The 15,950-nt window shown below is 40.6% G+C and overlaps 1 protein-coding gene across 1 annotated transcript in view; it reads left to right on the top strand.

The window, feature by feature from the left end:
- The first annotated feature begins 1,199 nt into the window (after positions 1–1,199).
- Positions 1,200–15,950, top strand: part of LOC126161569 (glutathione S-transferase-like) — a 51,835-nt gene continuing 37,084 nt past the window's right edge. Inside the window, exon 1 of the mRNA XM_049917511.1 lies at positions 1,200–1,357. The gene's annotated coding sequence lies outside the window, so the exon portion shown is untranslated. The remainder of the gene's footprint in view (positions 1,358–15,950) is intronic.

The following is a 15,950-nucleotide window of genomic DNA, read 5'->3' as shown; positions in this document are numbered from 1 at the left end:
ATACTCGGTAGAAATCCAATCTGCATTTGGATCGCACTTCCTTAACTCTTGTGCAGAAAGGCGTGCGGTATACTGCTGCATCCATTTTCAATAAGCTACCACAAGAATTCAAAAATCTTAGCAGTAATCCACGCACTTTCAAATCGAAACTAAAGAGTTTTCTCATGGGTCACTCCTTCTATTCTGTTGAGGAGTTCCTTGAAAAATTAAGCTAATTTTTCTTGTATTGCTGATAGCGTTTACTTAAACTTATGGACTGACTTTGTTAAGGTTCATGAACATTTATTTTTTATCTGTTATTACGTTTATGTTGTAATTTCATGTACTGACACGTTCCATGACCTTAGAGATTTGCTCCTCAATTTGGTCCTACGGAAGTAGACGAGTAAATAAATAAAAAATAAATAAATTGTATCTGAGTTCGTGCTTTAAAGTTCTAACCTCTCCCACCTCTTTCCGATACTGAAAAGACAGGAAAAAGAACTCCAAGCGACAAAGATGCAGGGCTCAAGAGAAATCCTAATGCATTTTACATAGAATACCCTGCGGCATAGAGTTCTTTCTCAGCTCTCATTTACCACGGATCTCGCATTTACATAGAATACCCTGCGGCATAGAGTTCTTTCCCGGCTCTCATTTACCACGGATATCGCGCGCATTGTACTGTCTCTCGTGTCTGGTAAACATCATCGGTTTGTGATGACTAGGCTACGTTAAATGCCCAGAATTTCGAAATCATCTAAGTTAGGAAACAGAGCAGACTGTCTTGTGGTATACAGGGATACTTTTTCGCATCGATTCTGTGTTACGGGTTATCGTGTTTGTTCTTGTATGCAGATAGGCACTTTTCGTAACGGAAACGGGAGGAAAATCTAACGTGTTTCATTTCCTGTCAGTGGCGTCAAAGTTCGCTTGAATCGTATTGGCCTTGAAACTGGCTAAACGCACACTACCAACCTTAGTTGCATAATGTTGCCGTAGCAATAAGCAGTCATTGTGAAAACAATGTTGGTTCGAATGCGGTGCTGTGTGTCGTGGTTATTATCGTCACTCAGAAAAGTGAGCCAAGAGGTTGCACCTGGTCCTTCTAGACTCTAGAGGCTCGCTATCAACTTTCGTTACACTTCTGTGACGCATTAACCTGTTACATGTTCGATTATTTTGTAGGTTGTAAGTTGGCTGCACTGTGAGAAGGAGGAGGCGGGGCTTGTCCCAGCAGCCAACGTGCCACGAGCCGATCGTAACCACTCGCTCCATGCATCTTTCGCAATAGAGTTATCTTACACAGTTGTCTGCCGTTACCCAGTGAAAGAAGCTCTCGCATTAAACTAGGGGACAGCGTCTGAACTCGAATAGAGTAAGTAATAAGAATTAAGTCTGATGCTAGACGTAACATCAAGGTGAATGACAAGTGTTGAGACTGTTTTGTAACAGATGCATACTGTACATTCAAAATTAACTAGACACTCAATCGAAGTTTCTATCCTGTATACACCGTGCACGCTTTTGAAAACATGTAAAGACCTGAAACAGGTGAATGAACCGCAGAAGCAGCAACCAGCGTATATCGAAGTTTGTTTTTATCTCGATGTGGCTTTTCGTATTAAGCCGGCCGGGGTGGCCGAGCGGTTCTAGGCGCTACAGTCCGGAACCGTGCAACCGCTACGTCGCAGGTTCGAATCCTGCCGCGGGCATGGATGTGTGTGATGTCCTTAGGTTAGTTAGGTTTAAGTAGTTCTAAGTTCTAGGAGACTGATGACCTTTAGAAGTTAATTCCCATAGTGCTCAGAGCTATTTGAACCATTTTTCGTATTAATCATTCGTAATGTATGGAGGACATTTTCTCCTCCTTGTTCTGGTTTGCCGCCCGGGATAGCCGTGCGGTCAAGGCGTCTTGTCACGGTTCGCGCGGCTCCCCCTGTCAGAGGTTAGTGTCCTCCTTCGGGCATGGGTGTGTGTGTGTTGTCCTTAGCGTAAATTAGATTAAGTAGTGCGTAAGCCTAGGGACCGATGACCTCAGCAGTTTGGTCCCATAGTCCGTACCACAAATTTCAGTTTGTTCTGATCTAGCAAATATTCGTGCACAATACGTGATTTTATCTTCGGGATACACGCCAGTTTGGTTACTAGCGCTGAGAATCAAATAATCTCATTTTTAATAGATCTTGTACATTTCATTAGGGGCCTATTTCGTTGAATAGTAACACGAGAAAAAACATAGCGAACAGACTTACAGCGCCAATGGAAGCTTTTACAATCCGAAAAGACGTCTGACATTTTCAGTTGTTAGGACAACAGTAGCGACGCCAAAATATTTTTAAGATTTCATGACACATGATTATGTTTACACGTGCTACTGTATAGTCAATACAATAATACACCCTGGCTTCGTCAGACATTTTTCCTCTTTTTCGAAGGGGCTGAGTGCCTTCCACTGCCCCTCTCTGGGTGCACAATTCTGCATATTTTAAACAACTAGGAAGTGCATGGCAGAGGGTAATTAACACGATACCACAAATTATGGTTTGTTCTCGTCCCAATAGCGCATGGAACGCGCTAAGATGACGGCTTTCGTGCCTCTGCGCGTGCCGTAATTAGTTTAATCTTATCTTTGTGGTCCGTATGGGAGCGATACGTAGGGGGACGAAGAATCTCTAGATTCTTCACTTAACAAAGGTACTCCAAAATTTTTCAAGTAAGTTTTCGCGGTATAATTGGCGTTTATGTTCATGAGTCTGCCAATCCAAGTTTTTCAACATTTCCGTCTCGCAAACTTACGAGACGTCCTCGTTTCGATAGCCGGGAGGACAAACGAGTGACGTGACACCTCGTATTTGCACCTGTTAAGAAAGTTAGGGGAACACGAAAATTTCTCGGCTGGAATAGAAATTGCATTGATGCTGCGACATTCTTGATCAGTTGTAACACTTCTTTAGGAACATATGCATGGTTGTAGTATCTGGTAAACGTCGCACATGCAGAAAAGCCCATTTCTGCGCTGGATTTCATAGCGCACAGATTCACTATTTGAAAATGACTTGCCGATATTGAGTAATTAGTACAATCATTTTTCGTAACAGACGCCAGTAACAGGCACACGTCTGGTCTGTAAAAGCGGTCAGCATCAAATCTCCCACCCGTTCCCCTGCCTGGCTGAAGCAGTTACACTCGTAAAATGCAATGATTATGTCATCATTTATAGTCAAACGCCATTTTACGTAACTTTATCAAATATAAGTAGATTGTAATTTTAAATGATGTCCCTGACAGAATACCAGTAACTGGAATCACTATTATAACTACAGTGCGCAGCATAATTAAACGATCACTTCTTTGAACCCTGTAATTGTCTCCCATTGTTATGCAGAAGTTTGGAATTTGGTTCAAAGGTGCCTCCGATCTTCCTCTGTAAGGGTGCAAAAGTGTGGCCCTTCTTGGGCTGGGCGACGCTTCAAAGAGCGAGGTGTCTACATATCCAAATAAAACGCCAGAGCTCAGAAGATCGTGTGAGATGTAAGGTGCATTAACGATTTCACACTGGATACAAACTTCACAACAATTCTGCCCAATGCCATTGCGGGCGTGTCACAGGATGGGAAGGTTGTTACACGCCCTCTTACCAACATTTCATCCCTTCGTTAAGCCTCTGTGGTGGACGTCAGAACCGAGGGTTTCTTATGGGTGACCCAGGGAAACGTAGAAACAGAATCAATACGAAAGACCTCAGGAGTTGGCATAAAGCGTATCAATGAAACCACCCTGATACGTTATTTCTATTTTGAACTGCAATTTCCTTAACCTTTAACATAAATGGAGTGGAAGGACTTGACCCATACAGTGGCCATTTCATTTCAACATATTTATTTGCATCATAGATAAATCGTTAAGAGAATTACAATCATAAATCAGATAATAATTTCTTTAAGAAATGCCATTCAGGCAAAGTTTACAAACTGCTTGTTATATAAAACCACAAATGAATTAATCTCTTTAAAAACATTTAAAAACCCGACACTCGGGGAAATTTTACAAACTGCTTGTTATATGAAACCACAAGCGAATAAATCTCTTTGCAAACATTTAAAAAACCGCCACTCGGGCCAAGTAAATCATTTAAAATAAACTTTACATCAAATATCCAGGAAATCAACTGTTATTTCCACATAGATTAAAAACCGCCCCTCCAGGGCGAGATATTACCAAACAACTTTACAAGCTTATAGACAGTTTGATCAATAAGAACCCAGTTATTTCCCCATCAGAATTGACATAAGCCACTAAGGCTGAATTGCACCGCAATTTTAGAAAACGGTTTCAATTAAGATACATTCTTCTAGGAATCCCTCAAAATTCTTAAGACAAATATTTAAAACATTTAATGCGGGCAACCTTGCAGAGCCACTACAAGTTTTAGACAACTGCAGCTTGTACAATAACTGAGGCCCGAGATTGTGAGGCCGCGACTTGGCCACGAACGGTGGAGGCGACTTAGTACTTATCTTCGAATTAAGATGTGGACTCCGTTTGTACTTCCAACCCGTCCAGAACACCGAAATCGTAATTAAACAGCACACGCGAAATCAGGCGAAGTCCACTGCCCGTACGCCCGCTAGTAATTTAAAAGGGGAGGCTCTGCACTTCGGTGGCCCACTGCTTCCGATCTCTGAAACATAAATCAGAAGCGACAACACTGAACCAAACAACCCTTCCTTCACCTTAATACTCAAACTTATACAGAAAACTACTTCGATAAAATTGACAGTAATAAAACTGATTTCATTTCTTTAAGCAGAACCACGTACACGAATGATGCAAACGGAACTGGCTCATTAGAACCCAAGCATCACATGGAGCACCTTATGTGGGCCTGTAAGGTACCACACGGCAATCTTTAGACACGGAATAAGGATCGTTCGGTAAGGCTGCGCACACGTATCAATGTTTTAGACACATGCCAGCTGAAGTAAGAACAGTACTATTAAGGAGCGAAGCACACACTTAATAAGAGGCATGAAATTCACATCACAGTCCTTGCAACGCTTTGCTGCCTCAAGAGCAATCATCATTATATTTCACTAATCGTTGGTAGGACTTGAATTACATGATGCCAGCTGCTGGATCGATGTGGCGAAGACACCAGACGTTGCTTAGTCCGATAGTAACAGCGTGTTCCTTCACGGAAGCGAGCACATGCATAGCTACACGAGGTTGCCAAGAAGCCACAGCGGCGGCCCGCTGTTACTGACCCCAGTACGATCAAGCGCTTAACTGCCGCCCGCACTCAGGCACACCGTGCTCGCTGTCGTCTCTCCAACGTCTCGCTAATACGCGCCCTTCCGCGTGCCGTGCCCAACGTTGTTGTTCCTTTTCCCTCCGTACTGCCCGCTATATCGTGAGCCGGCCCAGGCTCCAAAGACAAACTTCTGCCAGAGGGAATCGATAGTGCCTAACCAAAGATAGCCCCACCACGGCTCACACCCCTTCCATAGGGGCGTCCATTTTCTTACCTTTCGTGCTCGAAAACGATACTTTGCCGTGCGATGTAGAACAGGACAGCTTTCTTGACAAGTTTTGCCAGTGCTAATACCTCCTGGGCAACTCAACCCTAGTTTAAGCACATCGTGAGGCTGCAATCCCATTAAAGGTGATCTCACTCCTCTGGAGTGTAGTGCGAGCACAAGTTTTGCTTTCGTATACAGGGTGGAGCCACTAGGAACCGTTCAAAACCATTCGGCGCAATTTGAACGTGATCTGATGTAGAAAAAGGTGTTAATAGTTTTTCATCCCTCCTTTTTCGCGCTCTCCTTTGGCGTGTGCACGGAGGGTTGCGCCGTTGGCATGCATATGAATGAAATGCCAAAGGGTCCATCCAGGGGGGCGCAGAAAGCTATGCGCAGAAAGTAACGTGTTTTCTCAGTTGTGCGCATGACGTCACGGTGGAAGCAGCTGTGCCAAACTACACAGTTCGAATTGTGTGTGATTGTTTTTCTTGTGTTGTTTTGTGTTTGAAGGAGTATTTTGATTGAGTTCTTGCTTCTGAGGTACTCAGTCAACAGCGGAAACATTCGGAATTCGGGAGTGTTAATGGTTTTTGCTGTAATTGATATTTGATTCGGAACTGAAATAGTCAGCGATAGTGGACAGCGGAATCAACATTATGTTCGCCAGCTCTATAGTTTATGGTTCGTCCTGTGAAATTCTTATTGGAGAATCTACAAGTGAGTGAGAAAATTAATTTTTACAGTGCCAGGCTGTGCTGTAACGGGCTGTTTTTCCTACAACTGGAGCACAGAGGGAACTGACGTAATGTATCACAGTTTCCCGCGTAATGAAAAATTACAAAAACTATGGTTGTCGAAATGTTGTAGGAAAGACAGTGTAAATGTTGCGCATGCAAGAATATGTTCTCGCCATTTCGCAGAAACAGATTACTTAAGGGGTTTACAGTCTGAATTGCTTAATTTGCCCCGAAAAAGAATGCTCAAGCCAGATGCAGTTCCTTCGTGCAATTTGCCGTGCAGTAGTGCGACTGTCAATGTGTCACCCGCAACAGAAGACAGAACCAAACGGTATAAGAAACGAGAACTACATAAGAAATCTCTGGAAACTCTGGAAAAGCTGTCACCAAATAAGAAACATCATAATAAGAGCACATGTACAGATGACAGTTTTTTTTCAGACACACATAAAGTTACTTTGATGAATACTATAGCGGCTTTAGAAAGAAGGAATGCTGTTCTTACATACAACTTCGAGCTGTTAAGTAAATTCATTTCAATGCGATTAAATGAATAGTTTCGGATTTATTTGAGCCGAGGTTTCGAATTTCAAGTGTGTGTCAGTGTGGTTGTGATCTGACATTTTACCGATGTGTGAGGCATAAGCTGCGAAAGAATATAACTCTTCAGTTTTAACTGTAATATTTTAGCAGCAGAAAAGCAGTTTAGACATCTCATTTCTGGTATAAACAAAATCTTCCGCCAAAAACTTGACGTAAACGCGCATGCCGTGTCGTCTGCTTGTGAGCGCTTGCTTCCACGCTGACGTCACTAGGCCAGCCAATGGCAGAGCAGAGCGCTTACTGCCCAACCTTATTATTTAGTAACCTTGGGTCCATCTAATACCTCCCAGTTCTGAGTTCAGGAACACACTTGGTGCCACTCGAGCACCTTAGCCTTGTGCACTTTAAAAATGTCCCCGTACAGAGATACTCATTCACTGATCACTATCTGCAAGCGAGACAAACACTCCACTCCGCACTGCGCCTGCTGGCCGCATACGAAATCAGAGGTGTGTCGAAAGCGTTGTCCCTCTGGCTGGAGGGTAGATGCATGTTTCTATTCACAGACCTTTTAAAGTTTCCAACGAAGGTGTGTACATACACAAACATGTCACTGTACGATACATAGTTTCAAATGTGACGTCATAAACACTGAAATGCGTGAAGAAATGCCACATCATGCACGAAATTTAAATACATTATTATTTACTGCCACGACACTGCTACAGTCGAGTCAACTTAAGGAAATCCCTGAAAGCTGGCAGTGCTTTTGACAGCTTTCAACTGTGAAGTGCTTATAAATGTAGGTGAAAACAATAGCCGTCTACAGAGCATTGAGGAGGTATTGCCATAGAGACATTTACAAAATCGTGCATTAGACATACAAAGCAGCTGCACCCGGTATACAGGAACTATCCAGGAACTTTGTACAACTGTTTCATAATTTCAAAGGTGTTTTCACGAGTGCAAGGAAATGAATTTTTTTAGATACTGGTATTACACTACAACCATAGTTCATTTCTTATTTTCGTTTTAAACAGAAAATTGACAAAAAGTAATTTTGGAAATGCTGCATTTCTCAGCAAGCATGGATACAAAGCTTTTATTCACACACTGCACAATACAATGTGTACACCTCATAATATATTCCAGTGCAAAATGCCTCTGACAGTCATGGGTATTCGACTCTTCCAGTAACAAATTTAGCAGCGATCCAATTTGTGGCGGTGTCAAAACAGAGGCCACCACCTGCCCCCCCCCCCCTCCCTCCAGAGTGCAGAGCATCGGAGGGTGTGCTGTAAGGTCGACATCATCGAGCAGTGAGTGCTGCCAGTACTTGTAGTGGCTGTCTCCTAGATATGGAACACAGATTATGGCATGAGCCATGGTGCGAGGTGATGGCGCCAGCCGTGGCATGAGGTACTGGGGGCTGGAGGCGGTCTGCTCCTGCTGTCGATGGTGGTGGGCCATGTAGGGGCAGTGGAGGTGGTGATGGCATAGCCGTGGCTGGTGAGAGGTGTGAAGAGTTAGCTGGCAGGGTGATAGTGAGTTCGCCCACTGGAAAAAGCTGGGAGGACACAGCAGTAGACTTTACAGTTGGCAGCAAGTGGAAGGTACACATCAGTTTGATAGTGACTAGCAGAGACAGGGAGTCTTGCCACAACCTCGTCTGGTCGAACTTTGTGGATGTTGACTGTAATAGACACTGGTTCAGTAAGTCGTGAGACTGTTAGGTGAGAGTCATCACAAGTGTCATCTTTCTGAAGAACAATTGGGTCATCCAAAGTGGAGAGGATCCACTCAGGTTTCAGCCTGTTGATGGAGACTGTCATAAAAATACCATTTACATCAGTGTTGAAAGAGTGACTACCCCATTTTAACATCCAGAATGGTGTCGTTGCGGAGCATGACATACACACAGACTGCAAGGTTCATGTGGATGAGTGGTTTTTGGGCCAAATGTGCAGATAGGGGAGTCATTAGAGAATTACAGATTCTTCATATGCTGCACCAACATGGGGTGTTCCATCAAATTGGGCCTGGGAGTAGGTAGAACGAATTCTTTTGGTCGTGTGAGAGTCCCATTGTAGAGTATTTCTGTGAGCGAGGCATGTAAGTCATCTTTGAATTCCATACAGACGGGGAGGAGCACCCACAGAACGGCCTCAGTCCATGCCACCTTCGTTTTGTCGTGACATCGTTGCACAAGACCATTGCTCTGGCGATGGTACATCTTGGTACGATGGCGGGATATGCTGCAGAACTTACTGAGGGCTCTGAAGAGCTAAGATTCGAACTTACTGCCCTGAATGTTGTAGATGGTACCCAGGCAACCAAAACGTGAGAAGCAAGCCATAACAGAGGCTCAGGCCATGAATCCTGCTGTGATGTTTGTGACTGGCACAGCTTCCACTCTGCATAAACTGCGATCAGTCATGGAGAATAGATATAGAGGTCCAGCAAGGTTCAAGTGCATGTGAAGGAAATGTTCATGCGGTATGTCGAAGTTGCCAAGGGGTGGTTGTGTGTGGTGGCCCACCTTATTGAGGCATGCTGATGTCCGTGCTCGGCATAATGCCTAACGGCTGGGCAAACATAGTGCGCAGTGGCAAGCCAGATTGTTTGTCGATCTCCCAAATGAATGAAGTTGTGGAGACAGAGACTGGACATTGCATCAATATGGAGAGGAGCAACTGAAGCCTTTGCTGGGACAAGTCTCAGAGGACACTGGCATCTGAAGTAGGAATTGATCAGCGTTCAGCTTTGAGCTTGAAGGGATTGTCATTAAATAAGACAGAAATTGTTGTGGGTTGACAGTCATTAATGAATGCAGACCATTTCATTTCAGAGGCTGTGAGTTTCTTGGGTGGTGAAGAAATGGAAGGATTGCATATCACCTGTCAGCTCTTGCTCCAGGGCTACCCTGATGGCCAAATTACTCGTGTCTGTCGTGATGGTAAGCTGGGTAGCTGGTGTAGGGTATTCCAGGGAAACAGGCATCGTGAGACATTCTGTAGAACAATCAAACGCCGTTTGTGTCTCTGTAATCCAGACAAATTTCCGTTTCCCCTTTGTCTGTGGGCCCACAATGACGTCACTGAGGGTTGCTTGAACCTCCATGGCATGCAGTATCAGAGGTAAAACATTGTCGATGCCCAGGATCTGGTGAAGGTCATGGTAGGTTCGAGGTGGTGGCAGCTGGCAAACAGGTTCGGCATGGTGTATAATGTTGGTTTGATCCCATTAGCTCTGAGGGTGTATCCAAGAAATGTTACCTCTGGCTTCCATAACTGCTATTTTTCCTCATTGATAGTCATCCTTGTGTTAGAGAGGGCAGTGAGAATGAGTCTGAGACGTCATTTGTGGCTCTGAGAATTAAGATATTACCTAAGCGAGCATAACAGCAATCAAGCACCCCATAAATAATTCGTTGCCATGCTTGAGCTGCATTTTTGAGTCTACAGGGCATGACAAGAAGCTCTAACAGGCCAAAGAGTGTAATAATAGCCATCTTCATCATCTGGGAGCATGAGGATTTGATAACAGGTCTTTCGGCTATCGATTACACTCCGTGAGTGAGTGCATGAAGTCTTAGATGTTTGGCACAAGGTAGCTGTCATGAATCGTGCAGATGGCACCACAGAGCTGGACAGAACCATCTTTCTTAGGGACCAATTTCATGAGAGAGGCTGAAGCACTATCTGAAGAATGAATGATACTGAAGTGCAACAGTTCATACACCGCTATCTTAGCTGCAAAAAGGATAGCAAGCACAAGCTGCCACACACTGTGATGAATGGGTCATATTGATGCAATGCTTCATACAATTCCTGACATGACACCGATAGAGCCTAACCCACAGTGTGTTGTGTGGGAGATTGGAATGTGTTAGCTGAACTGGGAGGAATGGGATGACCCAGAATGCACTGCGGGCAGTTGCTGTCGCAGTGGGTCCTGCAAGGCTGCTTCATCAGGCCATGGCAAGCGGATGTACCCAGATGTTGGGGGCATGGTTCGATTGTCCATGGTAGACACAGCATGTGATAGACATCAGAGTCGCTTGCGTGTATAGTAGTGTGAGAGGCTATTCCTTTATTTATTGGCACAGGTCATCGTTAGCAAAGTGTAGCAGCTATGAGTCATAAACAATCACTTAATGGAAGCAGCAACCGAACATAATAATGTTACAATTGATGTGAAACCCATTCTCAGTAGAAATGATCATATAATTCTTGGAGTGCAACTAAGGAGCAAATTTTTGAAACATGTAATGTCACAGAAAATAAAATTTACAGGAGAAGCAAAAAACTTATACTGCAAAAAATAATTTATCAATTTTTTCGAATTTTACACAAAATACTTATGTAGGGTTGTTGATAAAAATGTGTTTGTTACAGGGTAAATCTTTTCTTTTACTTCCAAGATGTGATGACTTTTAGCCGAATTGTGGTTCGTTGTTTACTATTGGACAACATGCCTTTTGGTGTAAGCTACTGTAGACACAGTGCATTTTGATTAGTTTTCAATAACATACAATGGAAAATACTTTTACTTTTTTGAAATTTCCCTTTTTATTGTTCAATACAGCACTTCAATATCGGAAGTAGAAACAAAAACATAAAGGTGCTTCATTTCCAATGGTTTTTCCAAGAACAGGCTCCTCCTCTAAACAATCACAAATAATATCTTGGGCAATGAGTTTTGTACAAGAAATTCTGCTAATATTATTGGAAAACTTGTGTCTTGTTGTATCTCCAAATTTTTCCAAATCTGAGGATTACTTGTTTTTATTGCTTTTCATTTCTTGTTTAATCCTGTTCAGAGTTGACACTTCAGATCTATTATCAACTTTTTATAATTGTAGTCACTTTGCCAAGCGGTAAAAGACTCTTAGAAGGATCATTAGAAAAGTCAATAATGTGAGTTTGATGTTCACATCAGTTACCCTTTTACCGTACTGTAGTTCTTCAGATGAATCATTTTCTGATCACTGATCCTGTATATAGGCTTCAAATTCTTATAAAGGTTCTTGTAATAAAGTATTTCCCAATCTTTCCCTGAAATTGTTGTTTTATTCATTTCTGCATAAACTTCCTGGCATGAGTTTGGATTCAATGTTTCTGAAATTTTACAGTGTTTCTTTATACTTGGCCAAAATCTCAGTGCACAGGGAAAAGGGAGTGTCCTCGAAATGGAAAGCAGAGAAATACATCAGTGACAGGCATTGAGGATTCTCTTCTAACCATAAAAAAAGTGAAAAGCAGTTTAAAAAATATGCATCCATTCTTTATTATACTCTCCATCTAGACAGAATAAAGTTTCTACATCTGATTTCAGTATATGTAACAGTCAGAATAAAAAATATATATATATATATATATAAAACAAAAAAACAATACTTTAATATTGAAAAGGAATAGTGTTTGGACAGTTAACTGGCTTCACTTCAGTCCACCAGCCTTAAATTGCACTCAGCATTGCTTAATAACACAAATAAAATAAACCAATGGACTTAATGTGGTTTGATTCATTCATACTAGAGGAGAAAATGTTATTGTTGCATCTGCTACTTTTGAAAGTTCTTATTGAAGATTTTAAAACACCTTTTGATGGGATCTGATTGTAGAAGTGTGTACAGTGGGTCAGAAAATATGATTAAATATCAAACTCAAATTTGTCCACCAGTGGACATTGCACACTTTGAAAAGTTTCTCCTTGTCTGTTGTTGAAAGCAGAAACAGTAGTGTGTAATAAATTGAGTAAAGAGCTGATCAGTGAGAGGGAAAAATTCAGCATTAAGAACAATGAGAATAACTATGGAAACCAAAATGATCTGAGATCTGAGAATAATGAGCTGAACTGTGAGGTCTACATAGTAAGAATAAAAGAACTAAATGAAAACCCAAAATCTGCTGCAGAAGAAGAACCCATATCACTGCAAATAAATCCAAATGCAAAACCAATGATGAACGGCTGCAAATTGACATCTCCACAGTAGACATGAAATAAATAATAATCCAAAAACTGTTGCGGAAGAAGAGTCAAAATCACTAGAATTTAACCCAAATATAAAACCAATGAGGGTGATACATAGCAACAGTTACATATAGGAGCAGGAAAAGCCAAGTGGAATAGTTGCTATGATAATTTCAGTAAACAGAAAGTTGGCACTTCTACATTTGGCCAGTGATTTTCTTTATGGTATGGACAAAGGAAGGAAAAAAGCTGGAAGTTAAACATTAGCGATAAAAAATATGGACATGATAATGAAATAGAGGCTGAAAATTTTATAATTATGGAAAAAGAAATTAATTTCAAAATTCTGCAGTATCATTTGCAGTACCTTAGCTATAAAAAATTATAAACATTTACAAATGAAACATATTGAGACAAAATGATTGTAATTGAATATGGATTAAAAAAGAATGAAGTATGAAGTTTCACCATAAAGTATGTTCTTGCAAACTATTTCTGCAGATCAGAGTGTAAGGGTGGGGAAGTAATAATATTTGTCAAAACAGTTGTGAATTCTGATACTAATTTATATACTCTACAAACAGAATTTTCCAATCATTTTGGGCAACTATGTGAAGTATATGGAAGCAGGAACTCACAAAGGGAAGACAGGAGAGAGAGATCCCAGAATTTCAACCACAAAATGTTGGGGACAGAACAGTGGGCAAACACTCTTCAAGCACAAGGAACAAAGGAAAAATACAGTGATTTTCAAGGAATTATAACACATTTCTTCACTGTAGCATTTCCAAAAACAAAGACAAAAAGAAAAATTCTGTAAAATTATCAGTGGGTAATGAAGTAAATGACAGAACTGAGTGCTACATTAAGAATAATAAAATGATGGGAGAGTACTGAAATTTTCAAAATGTACCAGAAAAAGTACAGACAATTGATAAAAAAAGGCAAAAGCTAAATCAATAAATGTGATAACTTCAAAATCAACAAATAAAGTGAAAACAGAATGGTATGTAATTAGCACCAAGAGGGGTAAAAAAAATATACACAGAAAAAATGAAAACATCATAGATAAAACAGAAAGTGACAACATCCTGAATAATAACTACATACATACATTAGAAAACCTAAAATATGGACATAATGGCCAAGGAAGTCATCAGATGACAGTTACAGAAAACCAAAGTCACTCGCTGTTCTTGAAACTAGGAACTAAAGAGGAAGTGGCAAGGTTATGAAAAAGCTAAAGGCAAAGAAGTCTGCTGGACATGATGAAATGTCAGACTACCTAATGAAGGAATAGCTGTCCCGATAAAGTATAATGTAATAACCCCAGCACAATATGGATACCAGAAAGGAAGAGTAACTTAAACAGCAAATGAATCCTTAACAGAATTCATTAATTCATTGTTTATGTCTTAGATAAAAGGGTGGTAATTCCTAGAGTTTCCCGTGACTTATCAAAGCCATTTGACACAATTAATCATGCAATTCTACTAAAGAAATAACAAAATACTTGTATCTATGTGCTCGCAGCAGACTGGATACATTAATCTAAGTAACATGAGGCAACAATGTATTTGTCAACAAAGTACAGACATATGAAATAAAAATTGGATGTTCTTGCTGATATTATTGCGCTAAATGTGGCTAACAGTTGAGAGATTTGAGATAAACACTTTATATCTGTCACTAATACAACACAGCAGCTCATGGGGAATGAGCTACTTATTAATCTGAAAAAAACTTCATGCGTAGTTTTCGACAATAAACAAAATAAGGAACAATTGGATGTATTATTGGATGGAAGGACTGATGCTTCAGTTACGTGTTTAGGAATAATAAGACATAATGAGCTAAAGTGGAAACAGCAGGTAAAGAACAAGTTAAGCCCAGTACTATATGCAAGAAAACAGCTGACTCAGTACATATGTCAAGACCTCATGTGCACTGTCAGTCACAGATTTTTTGACCATATATGCAATATGGAATCACAGTATACAGGAAAACTACCATCACAGGAATGAAAAGAATATTCAAACCACAGAAAAAAGCATTTAGATTATACTGAAAAAAAAAACAAAAATAATCTTGTAGAAATTGTTTAGAGGATCTTAATATTTTAACATTTGCATCACTGTAAAACATTCAAGAGCACTGTGACTGAATAACAAGATTCCACAAAATTGGATACCAATGATGCCATTTATTTCCATAAGACAAGAAACTGAAAACAGTTGCACTGGCCTTTCGCACAGACTAGATTTTTTAAAAAGAATCTTGGTACTCCAGAATCATATTAATACAAGCATTGCCAAGAGAATTATAAAACATCAACAGTGAGAAGACTTTCTGTGCAACCCTAAAAAAATTCTATAGTGTAGCAGAGTACACAAGCTGAGATAAAATTGCTTATTTGGCCAATGAATAATGAATTTTAGTACTGAGAAGTGAAGTAGCATTAGGGTGACAGAGTACATGAGCTGAGATAAAGTTGCTTCTTTGGCCAGTGAATAATGAATTTTAGTAATGGGAAGTGAAGTAGTGTTGGACCTAACTGTTCTATTGAACCAGTCAGGTACAATCAAAGATGATAATATAACAGAAAATTATATTTTTTAAACCATTACATCATTATGCACTGGTTAACATTACATGTTGTGAAATACTGCATTATACAGGGTGGTCAGAAGTAGTCTGAATAGTTAGTATTGGCATTGCTGGGTGGGTTGTACTGGGAAATAATTGTCAAGAAAAAAATTTGACACATTGCACTGTTTCTGGGTTAATTAAGCACTTCAGTTAGCCAATTAGGGCTTTGCACACAGAAATTCAAGCTGCTTGCCAGAGACGGTGTCGCCAAATGTGTTCTTTGTTTGGTTTCCTAAAACCAAATGACTGAATACAAAAATTAGACATTGGATGGTAGTAAGGATTGAACTCAGGCCAAAGGCTGAGCAGTCTCATGTGCTACCATCTATGATATGAGAACAACTACATTAATTGTATCTGGTAGGCCACTTTAATTTTTGACTAACTTCATTGCTAATTAATTCAAAAACAGTGCAGTACACTGAAATTTTTCCTTAAAAATTATTTCTCAGCACAACGTACCCTGCATCAGTCTTATATATATTAGATGATGTGTCCTGCATTCCAAGTACAGAGCAGTAATTTATGGGAGCAAAAAATTAAA

The sequence above is a fragment of the Schistocerca cancellata genome, chromosome 2 (genome assembly GCF_023864275.1).
Source record: "Schistocerca cancellata isolate TAMUIC-IGC-003103 chromosome 2, iqSchCanc2.1, whole genome shotgun sequence".
NCBI lineage: Eukaryota > Metazoa > Arthropoda > Insecta > Orthoptera > Acrididae > Schistocerca > Schistocerca cancellata.
This window is presented reverse-complemented; position numbering and strand designations above follow the sequence as displayed.